At 39.7% G+C, this 24,763-nt stretch overlaps 1 protein-coding gene across 1 annotated transcript in view; it reads left to right on the plus strand.

Annotated features, from left to right (window-relative positions):
* Positions 1–24,763, plus strand: part of THSD7B (thrombospondin type 1 domain containing 7B) — a 334,900-nt gene that overhangs the window by 35,792 nt on the left and 274,345 nt on the right. The window contains exon 2 of the mRNA XM_075028934.1: positions 24,005–24,098. The gene's annotated coding sequence lies outside the window, so the exon portion shown is untranslated. The remainder of the gene's footprint in view (positions 1–24,004; positions 24,099–24,763) is intronic.

Genomic DNA, 24,763 nt, shown 5'->3' on the forward strand with positions numbered 1-24,763 from the left:
GTAGGTCATATTTAAAAGGGTTTATAATGAACTTTGTTAAAAATGTCTTCTGATTTCCTCTGGTGCATTGAAGTGCATATTTTAAAAGCTGCTGATTTAAAGCCCAGCTTATATGAGCTTATATATTGAGAACTTAAAAGATTTTTTTTTTTTTCCGGATGAATTTGGGCCAGCTCTAAAAGTGAGATTGTACCGTGGGTCTTCAGGAGGTGGGGATACCAAAACTGTGTCCCTCCATATCTCCTTATTCTTGCAGATGTCTTTGTAGGCCCAAAGTCCTGTCCCTTAAACAACTCCCAAGGAGGACGTTGGTGCAATGTTACTACGTGGTATAGACCCTCTCTCCATCCTGAGACATTGACAGGTTTCACATGAAGTTACCTAGGCACTCATTGCTCAGAGAAACTTGGCACTGTCTCCACTTTGAAATGTTTTTTAAAACGTGGTTTAACCTAAAATGAATGAGTGAATTCCTATAGCTGGACTCTGTCAGTAATTTTGCATTCCTCGTTCTGCTGGGTATAGGTGTTACAGAACATACATACCTTGTTAACCAGTTGTTAGGCATTTGTCAGGAGTGATGGATCAGAGCATCACCATTGCCTCACCTGATTTCTCACTGTACACTTCTGTCAGGCTGCACCTGCTCTAAAATAGTGATGACTACATTAAAGATTAAGAAATACTGTGCTGTGCTATGCGAAGCCTGTTGAAATAGAGACCTACCAAACTTGGAAGAGTTCATTGTGTAAAAGTGTGTGTATGTATATAGATTTTCTCTTCCCTGTCAGGGTTTGTGGGGGCTGTTGGTGCCTTAATGTGACGGTGTTTGGAGCTGTAAGCTGAGGTCCGCGTGGGAGGTCAGCTAAATGGCAAGCAATTAATTGTGCTATATTGCGCAATATCTTCTGGGAACTTAAATTTGTCAGGTGAAAAGCTTTAAGGCCAATGGCTTTGGAGGATTGCTCTAACTGTACGCTTATCCCATTTCCTTTTCATCTCAGTGATTTTTTGGTACTCATGATGTCTTACTGAAAAATTGTTCACAATTATTTTATGGGTATCAAACACTGCAGAAGGAGTATGGTGGTTAGTACTGAAATAGTGAAACAATTGGGTGCCTTGTACCTCGTCTAGAAATAATTGACTCATTAATTTTAACCACATCAACCCCATCACATGAGGGTCAAACATAGTTTAATTCTAATAGGAGGGAATGTGTCGGTTTATACTCCAGTTCTGACAGTTATTCCTCTTCCTGGAAAATTTGCTAATATTTTTACAAAGAAATTAGGAAGAAAGAGAGTGGGAGATAACGAATAAGCTATAACACATATACTGAGACAGAAAAGAAGCTGTGCAGCAGAATTTAAACCTTTACGAATGAGATTTTGAGGAATAGTAAAAGAGAGCCATCAAATAAGAACAAAAAAAGAAAAGGATTTGTCGTCGTCTTTTTTTTTTTTTAAGTATGCTTTTGCCCTGTCCTTATGGTTGTACACTGGTCAGTTTATTCTCCTGTTGGAAATGATTGTTCATCCGTGTACTTAGCAGTCTCTGCTCCTCGAGTGTGATGCTTAATCCTGTCTTAGTACAAAATAGTTTCTAAGCTTGAATTTGTTTTCTTCTACCAAACCTGCATATTACAAAATACCACCTTGTAATGTGGTTGCTACAGTGCTGTACTGTAGTTTAAATAGTGTGGCTCCTCTTTTCTAACCATTGGCAAATACTGTTCAGGGTATGGTAAATAATGGACAGAAATAACAATCAAAAGTTGAATGTTAAATAGCCATTGCTAAACAGATGGTCATCAAAAATCATTCAGCTTATCTTTTACAGACAGCACAAACACAGATATCTATGCTTCTGCTTAATCAATTTTTACGTGAGCTCTTTGAAATCGTTGAGCAGTGTCTCAGCACTTGTGTTAAGTATGGGAAGGCCAGGCGATGGGTGGATCCGTGTGTTGGCTTGCACTGAAACACATATCTGAGCATGGTGGGTTCTGGATCCCTTGCCTGCAGGCTGCTGCTGTCAAACCCATGTAAAAAAAAATGACTTTGCTGAAGGGAAAGTTTTGGCCTGCGGGCTGAGTAAGAGGGGAGAAAAGTATGTCTTCCCTCTAGGTCCTCCTTCTCCTCCATCCTGGCGTGGAGATGTTGTGTGTGGTTGGGCTGAGTGACTGGGTGTTACACAGCCACGTAATACCTGGTAAGTCAGAGATGATATACACCTAAAACTGTACCATGGCCACCAGTCGTGTGTTATGCCCATGTTTTGCAAAAACTGGCAGTAAGCCCGTCAGGCTGAATTTCAGACTGTTACAAACACTTTCCTGCATTTCTACAAAAGCAAAGGCTGTTTTAGAGCTCTTAGATGAGTTAGGTGCTGCAGATGGAGTCTCCTCAAAAGGTGATTCCCAAGCTCTGGTATGCAAACTGCTCCTGTCCATGACTGTGCAAGCAGCCGGTTCTTGAGTCTGTATTAAATATAGGGTTTTATTTTTTAGTTTAGAAAGTTTGGAGAAAGTACGTATGAGCCATGACAGGGAAAGAAATGGTGACTGGTAGAGCCATAGCTCAGAAAGAGACTCTGCCAAAAATAGGAGAGCATAGAGGTACCAAGTTCTTGTTATCAGTATATATATAGTACATGGCAGGATTGTCATTGAAGGGCCCAGAGTGGCAAAAGTAAAAGGCTTAAAGATTTTATACTGCCTCAGATGCTCAGTGACACTGCAGAGGCTGTCAGTGCTTTTAGAGATGTGAGAAATACAGGTCAGGTAATGCCAAGAGTCCTGTTAGTGATACTGGAGATATTGGTACCCTTGAGCAAACTAGTCATGAAAAGGCTGGGAAAGCTTTGTACTTGTTTTGTACTATTCCACTCATTTCCCTGAGACAGCTCTGTTTGGTTATACTGTAGCTAAATGGTATTGTCTGGAAAAAAAAAGCATCTGATCTCTGGGTTGTGTAGCCAACATAGTAGCATGTAGCAGTAAGGCCCAGTTTTAGAGATGAGCTTAAGGACTTTGCAGAGAAGCGTAAGTTTGGACATGTCATTGGTAGTCACCATTATATTTAATCCAATAAACTGAATAAAAAAGTGTCAAAATAAAAAAATGCCAACTGAGAAAGCTTCATATTCTGTTTAGTAATGTTACATTGCAGAGTGATGCCAGTGAAGCAGGGGTTGTCAGCTGCTGGTGTTCTGCTCAACAGAAAACTGAAAGACAAATGCTTATGCTGTCTGATACTGATGTTGGAGTCATTGGGGATTACAGATGTATAAGGAGACAGACAGGGCAAAACAATGAGAAAATCAATATGATTTGGGGTTCCAGAAGTTTCTGCCGCTTTATGAAAATGATGCTGTATGTCTCTCATGAGAAAGAGGTAACTTCAAGGTCACCGGAGATTGTTGCTCCATGCTGTGGAGTAATAGGTGATAACACATGTGGATTGCAATAGCACAAGTGATGGCTCTTGATGTTTCGTAAGCTCTCCACGACTCTGATAGCTTGAAATGAAAGATGTTAAGGTTTCAGGATGTAGCACAACCTAGACAAATGAATTTGTTTCCCAGCAATACTGAAATTCGGAGCGGACTTGCGTCCATCCCAGGAGCAGCCTGAGTCACCTCAAGGACTAACTGATTATTATTGGCAAGCTTAGGGCATAGTTTGGCCGTGTCCACTTGGATGGTCTGTATTGTTTAGTCCTACCAAGGAGGACACGGTTTGAGGACTCTTGAGCATGGGTTAAGGACGCTGCCCATCCGGACTTTCTAAGACAGAATATCTGAGATATGTCACAGGGATTGGACACGGAATAAATCAGGACTTCTGCAAGAATGCAAAGCAATGAATAATCGCCAAAAGCTTCTGAATCTTGCTTCAGATTTGTGTTGTGGTTCCTTGCTCTCAGTGCAGAAAATACATTGCCAGAAACGCTGATATCAAGTGAATCATCTATGTTATATAGCAAATAATGTTTTTGAGTAGCTAAAACAAGCTATATGCTGTGAGTCTAGTAAAACATATGTATGTTGAAGATGATACATGATTGCTGCTAAACTTTATAAATCTTTTATAGTGTCGTAAATGGGCTAAAACCAGCTAGACTGGAAGGAGTATGTAAATTAAAAATAAAATGGAAATTGAGAAGGCTATAAGGGAAAGGAGAGATACCTATATTTGCAAGAGTACATGAGAAGAGGATGTTCCTTGTATTACATTTGCATTCATGTAATCCAGCTCTGAGAACTGGGGAGAGGAGGAATTACTAATCGGTGCGGCTGTCTCGGCAGCAGGCTCAGGTGAGGACTAAGAGAGCCTTTCTTTGAGAGGAGATGAAAGCCAAAACTGTTCTGAGCAGCTCCGTCCCCAGGAAAGAGCGCTAGCTGCCCAGCCCCTGACACTACCCAGCGTCCTGGTGTCCAGCTCAGACGCAGTGCGTGGCAAGACGGTGGTGGAAAGGGGTCATTCTGGTAACGGAACACCACAGGGCAGAAGCACTGCTGAATTCATCTTTGCAGCGGGTAGCTTGGAGATGCTCTGAAAGGAATCGGCAGCTAAAGACGGTCTAAAATTTCAGGTACGCTTTCATATTTTTCCTTTCTGACGTGTTTCCAATTTGGCCATTAAACACGTAACCTTTGCTAGCGTCAACCTGACACTTCTCTCCCTGCCTGAGGCTGCAGATCGAGTGACAATGGGCTGATCCTGCAGCGAGGGATGTCTTATCACTCGGGGAGTGGGGGGCTGCTTCTTCACAGAGAATTGCATCTCACACCATGCTGTGGCCTCTCATGAGATGGAACATCTTTTTCTACCAACTTGGGGGGATGGATGAGACTGAAGGATGCCTCCTCCAGCTGGCGTGAGCCAGCACACTTCCAACAACTGATTGGGGTGAGTGGTGGGAAGATGGCCAGTGACTTAGCCATCCATGTCAAGAGTAACCACGGAAAGAATTCCTAATTTTTCTGTGCATGTCACTCACAATCTGAACAAACTGGAGTGCTCATAGGCTTTGAGAGGGGTGGAGATGCCTATCGGCTGCTGGAGGCACTTGGAAGTTTTAGCGTAGTTCTCAGCTGATGCAGTTGAATTGTGAGATTTTGCATCCCCAGAGGATCACGATCTGCAGTGAGGGAAGGCAGATAAAGTGCAGCGTGCTCTGGCATGTCCTGTAAGCATGTGGCTGATAGTAGTTCATAAGATGGGAACTCATCTAGAACTGTCAGTACTGGCATTTAACTGGGCAGGAACCCTAATCCAACATAAATTGTTATGAGGCTTTCAATTCCCACAAATTAAGGCTTCAGCAGTAAGTTTCTTTCAAAAGACAGGAAAATTTCCTAGCACTACGATCTGTGATGTATTATTTGTCTACTCTTATGATTCAATTTTCTGTGTGCTGCTTAACTGCTGTGAGGAGAAGGGAAAAGCGATTTGGCGAGGCAGCTGGGGAGACCTGCTGCAGAGCAGGTCATACGCACGGGCTCTCCGGGAGTGCCAGTCGGGGCTGGCAGCGACAAGACCTGGGGATCACTCTGACATGGAGCTCCTGGTCTGGGTTGGCAGCAGGATTGGTGCGGTCCTATTAGCAAGGTGGCTTTTGAGCAGGCAGATGACAGCTCGGGGTGCTCCACCACGCTGGTACGGCGGCGTCCGAGGATGGGGTGCTTGCTGCCGCCTCCACACAGTACCCCAATTTGTTAGATTTTTTTTTTTTTTTCTCTGTTGTACTTCACCTGGACCAACAGATAAAGAAGTGGATGTTACTTCAAACCATCCGTGCTCCTGTGGCTCTGTGGGGCTTCAAAGCCTTGATCCTTGCCAAGGGGCCTTGATGCTCAAGAGTTCCCATTTTGATAGTCCTGTGTTTCGATTTGGTACTGGCTATTTTAATGGGAAAACATTTGGCCACCCCCCATCCCCCTGCCCCGCAGTTGTACTATCTAAAGCAGTAAGATATGTTGAGGTGCTTTTCATTTTCTGTTGGATTTCTGAGCATCCCTTAGGATGCCTTCAGGATGACGTTTGCAGTTTTTGTGTTGCAACTGTGAAAGGCAGAAAACTTCCTCCTCCGAGATAAAGGAGATTCTCATATAATAGCATGATGTATAGATCTGGTCCTTAAGGAAAAGAAACAAAGTAGTGGTGGACTGTAAGAGGAATATTTATGGAGGCATTTTTCTTCCCCTGTTATAGCAAGGGTGCTTATTTTTAGTTGGACATCTTGTACCACGCCAGTTGCAGACAATCAATTTTGTATCAAATAATATAGAATGTGTTGTCAAATTATATATGCTATTTGATTATGAGCTTGTGTGTAATGTATTATTAAATTTTATTCTTAGCCTGGATTGTGAGTGCTCCTGTTCAGTCTGCTGCACAGTCCAAACCAAATTTCATAGACGGGTAGATGTCTCAAAGGCAATTATATTTCTGTATATGTAATGAAATAATGAGTGCTCCTACGGATGGGAAGGCTGCAGCATGTGTGGTGAGCATCCCATCTGTTGCCGATACCTGTGTGTACGGTGTGGAGCCAGCTGCAGGAAATGCTGCACCTTGCTGGGCTGGTTGTTGGGGTTGAAGCTGGAGGTGCTGCAGGACCTGTGGAAGAACAAGGAGAGTAAGGGGTATGAGAAGGGATTGGAGGCACCGGTGAGATGATGAGACAGCTGAGATTGTATCGGAAACTGGAGGGAAGAGGGGTGGCCATCTAGGGAGCACACATACAAATCCAGGTTTCAGTACATCCATGGGACACCTTCTTAATTAGGTAAAACCTTAAATGAAATAAAAATTTGCTTTTTTTTTTTCTGATGGGATTTTATTTGAATTAATTGCTTTTAAAATCAGACCATACCTTTTAGCAAGGAGAATGGGTAGCTGCTGTTTAGATTTCATTTTGATAATTTCCATAGTACTGTATTTTACCTTAGAAACCCAACTGCAGAGCTATAAAAGGCCACTTTTCTGTTCAAGACGCTGAGACAATGAGGAGTCACGTTAAGCAACCGAGCTACTTGATTTAAGAAGAGAGCATATGTGAAGACAAAGTGTTTCATGTGTTGCTGTTTTTTTTTTGTAGATGAGGCTGATTCATGTGTGAGCATGGGAACCTGCTGTGATTCGGAGTCTAAAAAAGTAAACACATCTTTATGATATGGGTTATAGTTCATTTCCTGCAAGGTGACTTCATGCAGTTTTAGGATAGACCCAAATTTATTATCTCTGTTGGTTTGTGTGTGTCTGCTCATTGCTCTTTGCAGCTACAGTTCTAGGAAAAACCTTTAGTTTCCCTGAGATTCTTAAATTCTTTCAGAATCAGAAGAAAATTGCTGTTAGAGATTTGGAGGTTTTCTGCTGGTTTTTTTTTTTTTCCTTCTTTGCACTTTGGTTCAAGATATACATGTTTTCTTGCTACAATATTTCTAAGAGGCTGTGGGAGATGGAATGTTATTAATGAACACATTTAATAAGTACATTAATGAGTGTATTTTATGTATAGGTCTGCTCATCTGCATATATTACATATTCCAGGGCTTTATCCAGAAACGCAGTTTTCCTTCTGGAAATAAAGTAAAAAGAATTTTAACCAAGGAACTTGTTTTTGAAGTGGATTAAAATGCTAACAAATGTCATTTGAGTTCAGTGACAGCAGAATCAGGTCCAGTATTGTAATATTTCGTATCAAATGGGGTAAATTCCTTTGAAACAGGGTTTATCTAGTGCTCCTTGTAGTCTTTCAAAGAAAGATTTAGGGAGAGCTTTTAATTCATACTGATTTTCTTTTTTGAAAGAAATTGAAGTTTTTGTCATGAAAAATTCATATATACTACACTAATTAAGAAGCGCATGCATCAGATTTATCTAGACATAATTTTTTTGTACAGTTTGTCTCCATTAACATGCCCTCCTTTTCCTCTAGTACAGTCTTTTTGAACTGGATCCTTTCAGAATGGAGTCACTTCCTCACAGAAGCTTAGGCCCTTGCACAAGCTCTTTTTTTTTTTTAACATTTTTAATCTATCTTAATATTTTTCATATCCTATAGCAATACATAATAGCTTTTATTAAGATACTTACAATGTCTTTTTATATCCCCAAATAACACTTGACATGTCAGGATTATATATAAGCATAACCTTTTTTTTTTTGAGTGTGTCTGGAAATCAGAACGAGCCTGATGGACACTTACTTTTCACACGCTGCTGTTTTAACCCCCCTAAGGCAATCAGAAGAGAACTTGCAATAGTATATGTAATGTGAATAATTTTGGATACATTTCTTTTTCATTTCTCTGAGATGCCTGTAAAAGAAGCTGGCTTCTGGAGATTCTCATCACCTGCTTTCTGCAATCCCAGCCCATTTACTGTGTCCTGTAAGGGGCATCTGAAATCACTGCTCACATTTGAGAGTATTGCTAAAAAGGTTGCAGTGATTTTTTTTTTTTTCCCCCAGTGATTTTGTTCAGCAGTCAGACTCATACTGCTATATTGGAATGGAAAGGTAGAGAAGGGACGGGGTTCACTGCTTGCATATATTTTTGTTTGTTTAGTACTTTAAGATTCAAATTTATAGCTTTAAGTGATGGTTAACTACAAGTACAACTTCTTTAGATATAAAACTTTTTTTTTTCCCCAGCTCTTGACACTTTCAAAGAAAGGTCATATCCATATTTAAAATACATATCATAGCTTTAGTAGAAGTTACAGCCTGGATGCAGATTATTTTCAGGAGGGTTCTTTGGCCTATTTAATGCAGGAAATTAGGCAGGATGTGCATCGGGACCTACTTAAATGGTGTCAGTATTTATTAGAGAAAACAAAATTTTAAAAGTTTGCAGGAAAACAGGTATCTGTTCATTTGTTCAGAAATTAATAAAACAGTAGTAAACAATTTTTGTAAGGATTTTGAATTTACAGAAACTTTTCTGTATTGAAATGGAAACATGGTAAGCAGCTTCTGGTGGGTTTGTTTGAAGAGATGTTAAAGTATAGACTTGGGTGAGGGTACACTTAGAAAAGTATAGATGTACAAAAGCAGAAAGAATTATATTGCTGTACTGTAACTTAATTCCTAATGAACCTGTGTTCATAGAATAATATGTTTATTTTTAGCTCTGAGAGCAACTCCTGATTCTTCTCTGGTGAGAAATGGTATGTGAGAGAAAAAAGCTGGCAGCTCATGGGAGGAGAAGAAAGGGAAAGTCAGTACTTTTGACTTATTTCCCTCTACAGGTTGTTTTGCTTTAATAAGCAATGATATTTAATACAACAAATAAGTAAAGTGAGGAAAATTAACAGCGTTCTTCCTGTGCTTCAGTGTCTATATATCATTTTGAGTGCATAAAGCATCCACTGAAATACCACTAAAATTGAAGCCTTTGTTCTGTACAAAATCACTGATAATGTTAAGGTTCACCATTTTGCAGTGCAGTGTGCATGGTATGTCTAACATGTGTTAAGTTGCTAAGAAATAAAACATCTACACAGGTAAATGTTCAGTTGATTCACTGGAGCTGGTACGTGGCTATTTACCTAGCACGTTCATGCCTGAGAGGCCTTGTGAGGTTTCTTCAAGTTATGCACCTTACACTTATAGAGGGTCAGAGTCCTGCTGCCTCTGATCTGAAGATCTTCCCTTGCCTGGAGCGCTGCTGCTGTTGCGTTTTGGGGTCTTAGTGGTTCCCTTTCCCAGTGTGCAAGGGTGGGCTCTGCCACTGCACCCACTGAGCGTCACCCCCTCCAGCAAGGGGCTTGCTTAAGGCACAGTGGCTCTTCTGTTGTCTTACTGAAAAAGTAAGACAGGACTTTCTGTAGCCCGAGGTACTACTTCAACAATTCCTAATTATTCTTTCCCTTCTTATTTAACCAGGTTCTGTTCTGTGCCTCATTGGATGTGGTCCCATGTTACATAGACTCTCCGTGGTGAGCTTCATGGATAGGCACATTCTTTAAATAATTGTCTGTGTCCTCTTGTGGCAGGTCCCTGCTTATATTTCATCTCATATTCACCTTTGTGGCTGTGCAGTAATTTGGGTCTCGTAGCCTTCCTCAGTGCACCGGTTTGCAGTGGGAATTGTTTAGACAAGTTGCTGGCTGAATGCAGTGCTGCTTTGATTACCTGGAAGACAAACTGGCATTAGAATAAGACAATTTTGCTCAATCTAGTTCTGATGCCGTTATGAGTTTTGTTAGAGATGCAGTCATTTCTCAGGATCATCACTCGAATATCTGATAGTAACTGGCCTAAACCAGAAATAGAGAACTCTTTTTTTTTTTTTTTTTTTTTTAAAATTTTTTTTTCTTCTTCTTTTCTTGGTATAAGATAGTAAATCAGTGTCTGCATAACGTTCCCTCATGGTTTAAATGCTTTTTTCCAGTTCATACACCAGGTATTGATTTAGCTCGCAAGCAAGAGAAACACTTCTGAGTTGGCCATCAGTTCCTCCCTTCCCGAGTATATGCTATCATCTCTTCACTCTTGGGAGATGTGACATCTGTCACTTATTCCCATGGAGTCCAGGGACTATCAAGTGTTGAAAGTGGCAGCCACTTCAGTGAGAACTGACAACATTGATCTGAGTTTGGAGGGTCCTCGTGGCTTTGGTGAGACGACCTTCTCCCAAGGTGGTCTTGGCAAAGGAGTCTCCAGCTTTTCCTGTAGAGTCTAGTGTAGCTATGAACCTGCCTTTTTCACTCGTACCGACAGCTCGTTCATCTGAAAATAGGTTATGCGTTGATATTTTGATACTGCTTTTCATCTGCTGAAGGTGTTTGCACGTCACAGTGATCTGCACAGTAAACGCTCCCTTTTGTGTGTGTAGGTGCCATCTGTGCCCATGGGGGCACCAGGAGCAGCCAGATCAGTCGGATGTATTCTGGACCCACAGCCTTGGCAATGTCTTAGATTGCTAACGAAACTGTTAAAATAAAGCGATATTCTAAAAACCATTTTTTTATGTTCTTCCCAAGTAAATTCCATAAGATTAAAAATATATTGCTTATAATAATGTCTCTATATATTTTGTATTAGATGGTGCATGGCTGTATCTTCCTGCTAAATGCTGCATATTGTGTAAGTGTGACTTGTACTTTTTCTTATTGATTATTCTAAAATACAAATTTACAATTGATTCTCAAGTCTTGGATGCTGCTGAAAACCTCTCCTAGGAATAGATTTATATAGATGATATTCTTTGCTACTTCCAGCGTATGGAAATATACTGAAACACTATTTTTAGATGTTTTATATGGCAGTCAAGCTTTTTGCTCACCCTCTTGCCTGTACTTTTATTTCTTGAAATTTGTAGAGTTTTGGATTAAAATAAAGAGAAAATTAGGAACAACAATCAATTTACCTTAGCTTTCACAGTCCCTTATTACAATTGCTAATTTATCAGTGGGTAGTTTTATCAGTGAGTAGGTGCCTTTCTTTTGTAATGGATATTGAGGATAATTTTAAATGCAACTTTTAAGCTTAGCCAATTTACATAGTACTTTGGGAGATTAGTCTCTCATGTATAAAGAACTGTGTGCATTTGAGGGGTGTTCCTATAGCCCTCTTGTGTGGTTTTTTGAATGTTTGTCATAATAATCATTGATTTCTTTAGCAAGGTGTTTACCCCTAAGTAAGTATTGCAGTTGGAAGCAGGCAAACTTTTGAAAATGGCTTGAAAGCCTTTGGTTAGAGTGGTCTTTCTCAATTCACAATTCATATCAAGTTTGTTAGAATAGATTGGGATCCAGAAAAACTGTTTGGGTTTTATGTTCTACTGTAAGCTGTTTCCATGCCTCTGGGTTTTGGGTTCTTTGGTTTTTTTTGGTGTTTTTTTTTTCTTGCTTTTTTTTTTCTCCCCATCAAATGATCTTCAGTGAAACAGAAGCTGCATTTTCCTGTTTCCTATCCTTCCCTTTCACCTCTGTATTTTTGCTTCCTTGTTTTTTTAAGACATTAACATCACTAACATCAGAACAGGAAACATGAGAGCTACTAAATAGGATTATGTTAAAATGATGATTTAACTGAGCTCTTACACACAATAAGAATATTGTCTTATTTTGCTGAACCGCAGTTTACAGAGGTCCTTGGCAAGAGAATGCCAAGTTGCTTTCAGCATTCATTGACACTGAGTCCAAATCACTGCTAATTTTGTCTAGCAGGAAAAGTAACAAGTAGAGGAAAAGCAGAGCCTGTGATTTTAAGCGTATTTATATTTGCAAATGTGCATTTTCCTGTAAGTCAGGGGAAACTCTTCCCACAGGACAAGAAATTCTGGGTTTTTTTTCCTTTATCTTAGAGATGGAATGATCCTACAAAACAATTGCTGGCATGACAAAATCCCAATCTTGAAAGTAGGACAGGAGACATTTTCCACTTTCTACAGACCAATCTTTTTGTATAACTCAAAGCAATTGCTGTCCTTTAAAAAAAGACTCATGTACTGAAGAAAAATTACATAGTAAATGGAGTTCTAACTCTAGTAGTAACCCCATTTCTCGCTAGTTTTACCACATAAGGAAAAAAAAATATACACAAAATTATGACCCAGCTCTTGTGCTGCCTCTGCCAAATATTGACCAATTTTTAAAGTAATGCCCAGGGCCTGCAATATGTTTACTTCTGCCATTTAAATTATAATTTTATTTTAGATTTGTTTGTGTAATCAGATATATTGGGTTACTGCTACTATCAAGTCCTGTATTTAGTTCAAATTCCCATCTTTCTGAAGGAAGAAAATGCTGCAGTAGGGTAAAATAATTCAGATAATGTGGAATACCAGCCTGGGAATGGATACAGATGTTAATATGGAAAGTGTTTATAATAGCAGTCTCAAATACTTTCAGTGAGCAAGAATGTATGAGACTTGGGAAGCTATCAACAGAGATTTTTATTTAGTTTAAAGTACAGCCATTTCACTGCAGAAGCTGTTAATCTCTCTAAGTGTAAATCTACAAAGAGGACTTCTGCCAGCACTGGCTTGTCCTGAAGGTTGACTCAATTTTTATTTAAATTCTGAAACACATGGAAAATGAAGGCTAAAGTCTGGTAAACATCTATCTGTGTATGCTATTACAAAAGCTTTTATGCATTAGTCGGCTTATTAATTCACCTAATTTGGAAAAGTGAAGTAGATGGAGGGGGAAAAAGTGGGCAGTAAATTATGTTAACCTGCAAAAGTCTGACAAGTTTACCTTGATTGGTATGAAAAATGTGTTGTTCTATGTCTTTCTAAAAAGTGATGTTCTAGCATACTGTAGCCGTCACAAACTCCAGTGGACAAAGTGCAAGTCCAGTATGGGCAATTGGAATCGAGAACTTTGGGCAGTCTCCTGTTGACTATTATGGTCTTAAAATACTACTATTGGCCCCGTCTTGGCACCGTGCGAGTTGTTCTCGGTCCTTCCCCTGAAAGAGTTTTTTATATTCCTTGCTTGCAGCTTACAGTTGTGCTCAGTATGACTAAACTATATATGTTTACTTTGCTATTAATAATAAAAGCAATAATATTAAAATAATAATTTTAATAAAATTAAAATATAAGTAGCCAGTGAACATCATTAACTGATTTGGTAGCATTTCTTGTACAGGATCTGTCTATCTTTCTATCTGTCTGTCTATCTTCCATTTTTAACCAGATGGAAACTAGTCCATAGTGTGTTTACCAAATTTTAAGTTATTTAACCTCATATAGATAAATACAAATCTGTTCTTTTTTTTTCAATGGTACACATAGCTATTAAGAGTGAAGTAAATAACATTTCCTGTAGTTGCAGTTGTTGGATATTTACAGGTACTTTCTGGTTGTTTCAGAAAGGAGTATGAGTAAGGCTTTAAGAGAGGGTTGAAAGCAAGTGTGATGAATAGATAAAAGCAGTCAAAGATAGATTTAAATTGCTTTTTAATATAGGCTTTAGTAATATGATAAAAATAGATGTAATCATGAAACCTGACTATCTTAATACATTCCTGCAAGGCAACTTTAATTCTAGCATTTCTTAAATGCTTATTCTATGCAACTCTAAAATTGTTATAGTGTCCTATTTTGGATATAATGTAGCATGTCTGTAGTGTTTCCTCTCTGAGCTTTTTCAGAGGGGAAAAAAACCCTGAACCAGAAGACAATAGAGGAGAAAGTGTGGGAGGCATGAAAATGACACAAGGGAATCAGAAAACAGGAGAGGGGAGATGCAAGTGAACAAAGGGCTAGTTAGGAGAAGGAACAAAATATTGTAGGTTGAGAAAAGGGGTAAGAAACCAAGCTGAGAAAAGGTGGTAAATGTAATAAAATTATATCTGTTATCTTTTGGGAGAAATCAGCTAGTTTATTATGAGAAAGAATTAGAGGCAGAGGGTGGAAAGGGATTGAGGATTAAGGAAAAGGCAGCCAGGAGTAGATGTGCAGCAGGTGATTAAACTGAAGAGCAGAAAGAGATGGCAGAACTGAGGAAAGAGAAGAGAATTACACTGAAATGGGGGAAAAGCTGCCTGGTTGTAGGACTTGCAAGAGGTGAACCACAACTTGAGATCTGATGTCAGTTGGCGTGAGCTTGGTAGACTAAGTTTTCTGGTGGGAAGTAGAAGCAAAATAAAAATGTTGGAGACAATGTAGAATATCTTACATGATTTGTAGCTGTCTGATCCTACTTTGAGCAGTAGGCTGGACTAGAGACCTCCTGAGGTAGGGACCTGCCAACCTGGATTGGCGTATGAATGAAGAATGAGCAGACCTGATGACTGAACTCATAGACAAGAGTGGTCAGAGCAGGTGAGCAGTCCTCAGTGCAATGCAGATAATTGTGTGATGGGAAAGGATGTGTCTCAAATGAAGCTGATCTTGAGAGAAACTAAGCCGTGTATGTGGAGGCATGGGACTGTGCAGCCATGTAAATTCACTGTGGTTCACTGACCACGTTACAGAAGCAGAGCTTGGGGAGGAAATGTATCTTCTTTTTTTCTTCTCTCTTGCCTATCCTCTTCTTCAGTAAATCTGTACCTTAATGATACTAAGGAGACATAAAATAGAAAACTGTTTTTTAAATCAACTTGAAAATGCCTGTTTCAGCGAATGAGATTGTTGAAATAAGGCTGCAAAACTGATGAGGACACTACAATCACAAGGCAAAATACGTCCTACCCAGGAAGCTGTGGTTGTGGGGTTTAGGAGGAGTGAGCCGAAGGAAACTAGGTGACAGAGAAGCTGTTCAAAGTTTGAACATCAATGGAAGCTGTGTAGAAAGAAGCATGTAGTTGTCCTCAGTACTCAGAAGAGGAGAAATGTGGGAAGTAGTAGAAGAAATTTGAAATCTCAAGAGTGGAGGCAGAGAAGTGTAACATTTCCAGCACTGTTTGATGCATAGCTCTACAGGAGACAATACAGAGGCACGTCCCTCAAATAGTCACTGCGACAAGTCGTGGTGGAGTAGGAGATGAAGGGACTGTAGGTGGCTCTGGCTTTTTAGTGATGGACTAATTGTTCCTAGAGCAACAGGAGAGTTAGAGAGGGTAGGTGGGAGTTAAGGCAGGGGGGGACTCTGCAGGAAAGGTGCAGAAGGAAATGGAGGAAGCACCGGAATTTGGGCACCGGTGAGGAGGAGGTGGTCACTTCACTTTACATGGATAATTTTGATAATATTGATAACTGGGTGCTGTGGGGCAGGGAGAGAAAACCCAGGCTGATACTATCTGCAGCGTAACAGAACCTAAGAGATTATGGTTTTGTGAAAGTGTTTCACCCAGGTTTGATGTGGGTGTGAATTTCATTCTCTCTGAATTACTTTGGTAGTAGTTTTGGCCCATTTTCTTTGCTCAGGTGTTTAATTTTTTAGTTCAGACCTACCACTGCTGAATGCACGAGTAGAAACTTCCTTTGGTAGAACTGGCTAAGAGAAAATGCTTCGAGAAAGATGTATCCTTTCAGTGTGGGAAGGGTTGTTAATCAGGGACCCACCAGAAAAACCGATTCTGGATCCTCGTGGGCTGCACCATCAGAGAAACCAGAGAACACTTGAAGTTACCAGTAGCACGTTGAAGCACTGAAATATGAAATTAACTGATAATTTTCATAGGTCACGCTCTTTCCCATAAACAAAACTCATCTCCTCTCCTGGGGCGAGATAGAACAACTGGGCTGACTTCTCATTATCTCTTCCTATGGCGTATCCTTATTGAATTACTGCCGGGTAGAGGCAGCAGATGCTCATCAAGCCACTGCAGGACTCCTCTGTTAATTGAACTGTAATGGGGATGACAGCAGGGAAGTTCAGGATGATGGGACCAGTGATGTAACGTGAACTCTGGTAAGAACAACCTGCATGGGCAATTGACCTTGCTTAAATAATATTACACTGAGGGCTTTTATCAGTTGGTATCATTATGATTATTTTTCCGTATCGATACTGCAATAGTGTCAGGGACCCCTGTGTGAATCGTATTATATTGTGTTCAGGGCAAATGTATTTTTCACCCTAAAGAGATTAGACCTTCCAATGTGATAAAATACAGTGAGTGACTATAATCAGCTACAGGGGAAAAGAAATGGGAATGAAAAAGGTAACAATGACAAAATTTTTAAGTAGATATATAGCTTCACTCAACTGGTTGCTGCAACTGCTTTAAAGGGTAGTATCATTCTTTCTAACTGCCCTTATGGCAATTTGGTGTTTTTGTTGTTGTCGTGCATAGTTAATCTTGGGGTGAAAGCAAGTCCACTTGTAAATAAATGTGCAGATGTTATTAATGGTTTATGCTATGAAAAACATATTCCTACACCTAGTTGTGCAGCTCTTGTAAAGTGCCTGGGAATGCCTGAGTTTCAGGCATGCATCCTAATGCCAGGTTCTGAGCCGGAGCGCGTGCCTAGTGTTTCTTCCACTCCGGAGGAGGCGATGTGATGTGATGATACGAGCTCTTGGCTGCTGTGTGCATCTTCTGTGGAGGCACGTTTTCGCCAGGTACTACTGCTGCAGGGGGGAAATGAGGTCTGTGAAGCCTTCCCTGAAGACCCTTGCACGGTGCTGTGAGGAAGTTTGGTATAAGCAGTAGCTTGTGCATTTCTGAAAATAAATTCCACCTAAAAACCAAATGCTTCTTTTCAGTACAAGCTGTGTATTATTACACTGTGTTACTCTTGGTGTGTTGGAGTAAGTCTGTATGGCAGTTAGCAAAAGCTGGATTCAGAGCGCAGCGTGTGCACGCTGGCATCTGTGCATTTTCTTTATCCCAGTGTCACTCTTTTTTTCCATGTGTGTTCAGCTTTCACTGTGTTTTTTTTTTTTTAAAGCACTATCATTTTTTTCTTAACCCTTTTATTACACTGGCTGCCTGGGCCAGTTGGCACCAATGACGGGGACATCTGTTGCAAAGTGAATGGAAAGAAAATGAATGAATCAATAGTAAGGCATCACAAAATTGATTAATTTATTTTGACAGCTCTAGCTATAATTATTTCAAGTATGTATTCTTATGTGGGACCTGATTTATGCAGGTTTTTATTCTGTAGAAGTGATGAAGCCTTGGTTGTAGGAGACTTCGTCACAAGACTTCACTGGTGATGTTTGATAGAAAATTAAGAGCTAGAGTGTCAGTGTCTGATTAACTGTGCTCCTCTGTAGAGCCTGCATGTTTCTGGAGTGGTATAGTGTTTGCATTGCATTGTGCTCCATATTTTCTCCTTTCCTATGAGTTTGTACTTTGGTGCACTGAAATAAACAGCTGATGACAGAGGATGCATTGGAATAAATGTTTATTTCAGCACTTTGGAAATGAGTTTTTTGAAATGGAATTTATCTTGTGGATGTGTGTGTGCCTCTTCATATTAGCTCATTTGGGTATAGGCTAGAGCTAGGTAGTGCAAATGGCAAAGTAGTAATGACTACATACAAATAGAGGTACGAATATTGTGGAAAAGAAATTATTCTTAATGTGAGTGTTACAGCAGAAGAAAAACTTTATACATTGAAGAAGTATTGAAGTTGGCCTCTGCATATTTCTGTGTACAGGAGCAGTGTTATTTTAGCCACAGTCACCAATATTTAGAGGTTCAAAACTGAACCCCACATACTCTCCCTAGAACTGAATAACAAGTTAAAACTGTAACATTTTCCTCCTGCCTATCTGTAGTTAATTTGTTTGGTCAGATGCTTGGGTGTGTGCATGCCCTTCCTTGGTTGCTCTGGTTGTTCCATACAAGGGTAGAATATAACAATTTGAACTGGTGATAAGCTTCAGATATGCCAGTCCTGTGGCACGGAAGCAGATGGTCCTTCCCCTGCTAAGCAGAGCCTAAGTCTTTGTTGAGCTCATATGCTTGGTGGTACTTGATCGTATTATTTTGACCTTGTGTTTAAGATTGATAAACTCTGCGTGGTGGCCATGTTCCAGTGAGGAGAAAAAAAAAACCTGACCTACAGCCTGCAATGCTGTATTAATGTCAAATAATATAAAGTAATATCGGAATGCAGAAGAAAATCACTGCAGTAAAGCAATTTAATTTCTGTGAACTGAAAGCACTTTAATGGGAATGCTAGGAAAATCTGCTGTTGTTCCTGCAGCAGAGGTTATGAGGTGTTTTTTTTTTTTTTGTTTGGTTTTTTTTTTTTAAAACTGCTGCCTTGTAATTGGTGACTTTGAAGCTTTCTGTTGTTTTCAGTGTGAATGGTCATGCTGCTACAGTAGGGAGTTTGCTCTCTAGTGAGTCTGATTTCCAGGTTTGCCTCTTAAAGGAAAATAATTTCAAATACTAGTTTTCAAATGGTATTATACTGCTGAATGTGCGTTATATGCAGTGTTTTGCCAGTGAAGTGAGAGTAATCCTCTTTGAACAACAACTTGCAATAGCATTTACTGAAATGGCATTGGAAGTGGTGCCAGCTCCCTTTCTCTTTGTCTGCTTAATTGCAATTTAACAGTAATCCAGGATCTATGCAACTGTGACAGCAATTCTTAAATATAGCTGAATTTGAAAGGACCTTTAGTTCTTCCAGTGCCAATGATAAGCTACAGCAGAACAGTATATTGATAATAGACTCAAACTTTTCTCTATCCATTGAGAAATAAACAAAAAGGAACTTTTTTTCCCTCAAAGCTGTAAAGTTTTGTTGTTACAGAAAGGATGTGCTATAGCATGAAGACATCACCGAGCTTGTTCTGGGCTGTGTTCTGCTGTGCTGGTTTACAAGCCTGCCATGAGGAGGACTCCAGGTTTAGGTGTATGTAGGCTATATACATAACCTATATAAAAAAACCAAACCAAACCAAACCCCAAACTCATATAGGTTCAGGATGTGACACCATAAGTTTATAAGAGTGCTGTCAGATGCAAAGATCTTCTGACTCGGGAGGCATGGAAGCCACAATTTGTTGGAAACTGGGAAGGTATAGGGAGAAGTATTATTTATACATGCTTTGTTCTTATACTGCACTCTGGGCATTTGGCATCGTTCTCCTGTCGGAGGCAGGATCTGGGGCTTTGCAGATGTTTGGTTTGAGCTGCTACAACCTTTCTTGTATTTAGTTAAACATATGAAAGTGCACAAGCAATGTGAAAAGGTTACTTAAAAGTTATTGGACACTTTCCATGTTCTGCTGCTCAGAAAAAAATCAATGCCTGAGTTCACAAGAGAAACCTATTGACAGTCTTGAGCATTTTGATCTTAATTGCTCTGTACTTGTTCCTGCTGCGAGGAGTATGATAATAGCTTGAACAACATTTGTGAAGGTAAATTAGCCTACTTTGAGTGATAAGATACAACACCAAAAGCACCAAAAGGTCCATGGCTGTTAAATACCATTGAGAAGTCCAAGGCTTGGATAACACTTGGGCACTTGCATACTGGGTCACACTGAATGATTTTTGTAGAAGGAAATGTCAGAGTGCTGCTTGATTGTGAGCATCGTTCATTCTGCTCTCAATGGGCACAGGGGCTGTAGGTGGCTGTGTGATCGTGCAGCTGAGGAGTATCAGGATGGTGCCGTTCACAAACTCTTGAATCCTTGACTTTGAAATCTCCCTGCTCTGCTGGCAGTGTAAGCCATACATGTTTGTGTACAAATGAACCAAATTTTGCTTCAACTACATTTAACTGATCTTCTGAACTGGGTTCCTCAGAAAAGTCTGAAATCACATATACATTTTATTATTGCAAGTCAAGTGTGTTCCCATAGAGTCCATTGGAAGTACTTAGAGTGAAGGAGACGTAACAGCAGCATCGTTTCACAGAACAGTTCTGCTCTATCACTGTTTTAATTAAAGTCGTTCTACTGATGGAAAGTCTATTCTCTGGTGTTTTCTTTAATGTAGTCATAATGCATCAGTTTGAGCTCCCTTGCTGGAACATCTTTCATTATAATCCACTTAGCTAACTTTAATTATAAACTTCTAAATTCAAAACTGCTTTTGTTATGTTTTTAAGATGCATGAAAACTGAAGCAGGAAAACTTAGGATTCATGGTTTTTACCCCAAACAAATCGATGTAAGTTAAGAGGCAATTCATTGACAGTACAATGATTTCATATTCTTGCTTTTAATCACCAAAATCTTCCATAGCTTTGGGATGTGAAGCAGATATGATTGAATAGAAGAAAAAAGATGAAATAATTAACAGATTCTTATTTTGGTGATGTCTATAGTCAAATAATACCTGAACTTTCAAATATAACTGGTAAAGATGGTGACTAACTACTGAGCTTTCCGGCAACTCAGTGCTGAGGAAGGTTGTTTAAGGTTTGTACATGAAAATGGACCAAGGTGAATTTATGTTCAGCTTTGTTGATCTGGAGGTCATGCAGGCTTACTCCCAGCCCAAAGCAGGCTGGTTTAGACTGTCTGCTGGTTGTTTGGAGTTATCTTCCATATGCAGACGTGTTAACACCAGATGTTCTTTCAGGCGTTATTTATCCTTACAGTTATTGTAGCAAATTACCAAAGAATTGTGGAGCTTAATGTTTTGATTCCTGGTGAGTGACCACTTAGGACAAAAACAGTGTCAGGCGATTGTCAACCTGATGTATAAATGTAGCTCATTCACGCTGTGTGTTTTTATCCAGGATTTTCTAAAATGCTCCTGGAAAAAGAGTAAATATTCTCAATTAACGTTTGGAGATGAAGAAGTAGAGGTATAGAAAATCAAGCTACTGTTCTCATATATGCAAAGTCACTCCGCTGAAATCAAGGGGAGTGCTTGCAGAATCAAGTATTAGTATCGGAGCGTGACCTTAAGTGACTTTTTGCACAGGAGGTTTCTGACACAGTTGGAAGTAGAATGAATTTGTGGTGCCCCTACTTTAAACAGAAGACTCTATCTCTCCAAATGTCTAAGTGGAAGAATGTATGATGTTTGTTTTCCATATGGAAGTAAAGGCAATTTAATGTAACTATGTTCATCATTAAATAAAAAATTGGGCAGTATGCACATAAACCTGTGTCATGGGCACTTATATCTGAAGGCCTGTTCCTAGTTTGATGTATGTGACCGTGCAAACACTTTCATTTTATTAAACTCTCTACCTGTAGCGCTAGCATTAGTGTTTTTTCTGAAATATCTCCCCCAGGGGTGGTCTGCAGCACATGTCTGTGGTGATCAGCCTTTGCTGTTACAGGCCAGGCACTCTGCTGCTTTAGGACAGAATAGAATTAGCTTTTTCGATAGCAGCTTTCTGGGAAGGCAAGGCAGATTTTACTGGTGAAGATAAAGAGTACGCTATAAACATCCAGATTATCTTGGAATATCACAAGCAGTGGGTTTGTGCAGTGTGTAGTAGGCAAACAGTTGCATAATTACTGCTTACGTTTGTGTTAAGAAAATTTATTCGTGATTAATGATGCTTATCTCTGTGCTAGACACCTGCCAAACGATTTATGGCCACGCATGTGATCTGCAATTGCTTTTTTTTGTTGCTATTTAAAGTGTTTGGGATTATTCTAATTGCATCATGCATTTTAAATGGAGGGTGCTACCCAGGTGTCCTTGTCAGCATTCCATTCTCACACAAAAAAAGTAGGTCAGATTTACCTGTGACAGGGAAGGTCACAACTCCCGGTGAACTCAGGGGGAATTTAATTGATGTATGACAAGGTTGAAATCATGTCTCAGGTTTAGATCAGTTTAAGTTGATCTTTTTTCTAAGCTCTGTAATAAATACTGTATAATTCCATGTTGGAGCAGAGCCAGACTGAACTTAAACCTAAACCACAGAAATGGTGCAGAACGACTGAAGAAACCTCTTGTCCCGTGGAAACTTGCAGAAAGAGCAACTGGTCCCTTCTCTACCAGTGCAATATGTGTAGAGTGGGGAGTAAAAATTGGACCATCCATCTTTCGTCTTTCAGTGTTGGATGCATTTGAGGACTCTGATGTGCCTTGGACTAGCACAGTGCCTGTCGCTTGGAAACATCTGCCTCGGAGTGCACATCTGTAGCTTGCGGTTATCCGAGCAGTGTCTGGAAAATGGGACGAGTTTCCCAGAGGCTTTTTCCTTTCCCTGGCTAAGCAAAGATGAGACCTGGATTTGGCTGCTGGATATCTCATTGATGTTGAAAATGAAATTAAATTTTGAACACTTCAGAAATAAGATATTTATTTGTCAGCTGTATGTGTATTTATTTATTTATACCATTTTGACACTACACTTGAATGCCTTGTTTTCAGTAGAAATGTAGGTTTCTAGATGGAAGTCTGTTATTTAAAACTAGTTTTATTCAATCCTGTCCTTAAGAGAATTAGCAGTGGATTAGATAATGTAAATGCCTTGTTAAGATCGTTAGAAAACTTGCAAGCGGCCTTTTCAAGAGTGCCTATGTATTCCCAGCCATTACAGCTAATATATGATATCCTTGTTTTTCTGAACAAGATTCCATACAAACCGAACAGAATTAAAAGGATGCTTGTGACTAATCCTTCAAATATACGAAACCAACACCTCGTTATTTAATTTCATGAGAATCTATTAGTGCAGACTGTTCATTGGCTAGGCCTGTATTATAAAGAATATTGAATAAATGCAGATAATCAGTTTTGGAAAAGCAAGATATTTTTCAGATTTTCAGAGTAAAACACATATCTTGAACATGTTTAAGCAATCGCATGAATTTAATCATGCCTCGTCTTGGTGAAGTCAATTTTTAAAATGTAAATTTCATTTTTTTTTTTCCCTCCATTTTTCTCTGTATTTGTCAATTTACAGCTAGCCACACTGACACATTTGGGAGCTGAGATATACTGCAACTAAATTTGATGTGAAGTGTTGGTGGCCTTCATAATGTAATTTATTCATGTTTCTGTAGATAGCATATGTTGCCTGTGCAATAATTTTTTATCGTATCAGGACAGAACAGCTACTGTTCCAAATTGTGTTATACAAACGTAGATATACAGACAAATTTTTATTGTGCTTTGCTGTGGTGTAAATCAGTGGACTCTATTGAGCTCTGCTGGGGTGGGTGAGATTAGAATCAGTCTCATGGTGTCTAATTTATTTCTATTTTTTCTGACTTAATGTAATCTCTGTTCTTGCTCCATGGGGAGCAGCAGCCAGTTATCTTTGTAGTCCTGCCCAAAGAATGAACATATGTGAAACCCCTTGTTTTGGGCAGGAGGCTGCTACTCCCAGGGATTTACTGCTGTTTACTGACCCTTTGAGTGCTGAGATGAAGGCAGTGTGTTGAGAAGGCAGCTGATGAGTGCTACTGGTGCTTCATTAAAAAATCTCGCTGTCTTTATCAGCTGTTATCTGAGGTTTCCTTGGATTTGGCCATTTCATGCTCCCACCTGTTTTAAGTCATGTTGTTTTTATGGCATTCTTCTGGACCTGGAGAGCTGTCCTGCAATTCAGCTCAGCGCTGTCTGTGCAGGGCTGGGCATGCTGGCTTCCCTCCAGTACTTAAATCTGAGCATCTGAATAATTTCCTTCCTTGTTTTGCATTTTTGGGTGTGAACAGTGTTGGAGCCAGTGTCACTAATTCTTTCTCTTTCCCTTGACAGAAAGTCAGTGACTCTGTTTTCTGACCATCACAGATGGTAACTGCAATGCTGAAGACACTGGGCGAGTCGCTCCTCCTCAGCTCTTCTGTGTGAGGTGAGCAGCCATCTAGATGGGCAAAAAAACCTTCACTGAAGGATGTTTGGGGCCCTTCTTCCCCCCACCCCGAGGGCTTCCCTGCTGCATCGCATTTCTGAAGGATGCTCAAGATTTCTGAGCTTCACTTGTGCTTCCTATGAGGCCACTTGTGGTCTGCGTTACATTGTCGATGTGTTGGGACTCAGCAGGTTGCATTCTGAATTAAATGTGAATTTTGAACTAAATTAACCCAGAAGACCTGAGCAAAGCAATAAATCTGGTCCCTTGCCCGCATTACTGTATTTGGTCAGCTTGATGGTTTTTCAGGTCTTACCTGAAATGCTGTTCATCTGAAACACAAGAATGAACTAAACCAGATAACAGATATAACATTGTATCTTCCACCGTAGTTAGTCAATATCTGATTAAATATAATTGCATGAATTTATCATGATAGAAACAGTTTCAAAGTAATTTAAATACAGCTTGAAATTAAAAGTTTTACTGTATATTCAATATGGACTATTTTCAGGTTTATCTCCAGTTTCTTATCAAGGATGATGCTGTGTATTATGTATTCTGACAATGTTGCTTTTCATAAGGTTAGGAATGTAATGGAATTTTCTGGACTAAACTTCTAATAACTGATAATTTTAATGAAAATCACCAAGATTATGCCAATG

This window comes from Buteo buteo, chromosome 5 (genome assembly GCF_964188355.1).
Source record: "Buteo buteo chromosome 5, bButBut1.hap1.1, whole genome shotgun sequence".
Lineage (NCBI taxonomy): Eukaryota > Metazoa > Chordata > Aves > Accipitriformes > Accipitridae > Buteo > Buteo buteo.